Source organism: Labrus mixtus, unplaced genomic scaffold (genome assembly GCF_963584025.1).
Source record: "Labrus mixtus unplaced genomic scaffold, fLabMix1.1 SCAFFOLD_219, whole genome shotgun sequence".
Classification (NCBI taxonomy): Eukaryota; Metazoa; Chordata; class Actinopteri; order Labriformes; family Labridae; genus Labrus; species Labrus mixtus.
Genome location: NW_026870142.1, coordinates 27,501 through 28,668, shown reverse-complemented (window position 1 = coordinate 28,668; position 1,168 = coordinate 27,501). Strand labels below are relative to the sequence as shown.

The following is a 1,168-nucleotide window of genomic DNA, read 5'->3' as shown; positions in this document are numbered from 1 at the left end:
CTCTCTCTCTGTCTCTCTCTCTGTCTCTCTCTCTCTCTCCCTCTCTCTCTGTCTCTCTCTCTCCCTCCCTCTCTGTCTCCTCTCTCTCTGTCTCTCTCTCTCTGTCTCTCTCTCTCCCTCTCTCTCTCCCTCTCTCTCTCTCTGTCTCTCTCTCTGTCTCTCTCTCTCTCCCTCTCTCTCTGTCTCCTTCTCTCTGAATAAATAATCACCACTCCTCTTTCTCTCTCTCCTCGTGTCGTCTTCCTCCAGAGGCCTACGTCCCTCCGCAGCTCTTCTACAATGGGAAGGTGGATTACTTTGACCTGCAGAGACTCGGGGGGCTCCTCTCCCACCTCAAGAAGACCCTCAAAGGTCGGTGTGTCGCCTCTTTGTTTGTTTATTCAAATGTTTCAGACCAAACTGAGAATCCCAACGTCTCCTCTCTCCTCGCCTCCTCTATCCTCCATCCTCGTCTCCTCTCTCCTCGCCTCCTCTCTCCTCCATCCTCGTCTTCTCTCTCCTCTATCCTCGTCTCCTCTCTCCTCAGTCCTTCATCTCCTCTCCCCTCCATCCTCGTCTCCTCTCTCCTCGTCATCTCTCTCTTCCATCCTCATCTCCTCTCTCTTCTATCCTCGTCTCCTCTCTTCATCCATCCTCATCTCCTCTCTCTTCTATCCTCGTCTCCTCTCTTCATCCATCCTTATCTCCTCTCTCCTCTATCCTCGTCTCCTCTCTCCTCGCCTCCTCTCTCCTCCATCCTCGTCTTCTCGCTCCTCTATCCTCGTCTCCTCTCTCCTCAGTCCTTCATCTCCTCTCCCCTCCATCCTCGTCTCCTCTCTCCTCGTCCTCGGAAACGAGGAGAAAAGACCTGAGGATGATAAAAACCTGATCCTGTTTGTTTCCTGTTTGTGTCTCTGAGCTCCACTAGAGGGCGACATCGAGCTGCGTGAACACAAACAGCGAACCAGAAGAAAATAATGTTTGATTTCATTGTTGATGTGTTTATTTACATATTTTCCTCGTACCTGAGACGATGAGGATGTGTGTGTGTTCTGCTCGGTGAGCACAAACGAGCGTGCAGACTGTGAAATGATTCATGTATTTTTAATGGTTTCATGGTCGAGGAGGCGGGCAGCTTTTCTCTGGAGCCTGACGGTGTGTACATATGAAATGAAGATACAAACAGCAC

At 50.7% G+C, this 1,168-nt stretch overlaps 1 protein-coding gene across 1 annotated transcript in view; it reads left to right on the top strand.

Annotated features, from left to right (window-relative positions):
• The first annotated feature begins 207 nt into the window (after window positions 1-207).
• Window positions 208-1,168, top strand: part of LOC132963857 (E3 ubiquitin-protein ligase RNF123-like) — a 14,081-nt gene continuing 13,120 nt past the window's right edge. Inside the window, exon 1 of the mRNA XM_061033576.1 lies at window positions 208-351. The gene's annotated coding sequence lies outside the window, so the exon portion shown is untranslated. The remainder of the gene's footprint in view (window positions 352-1,168) is intronic.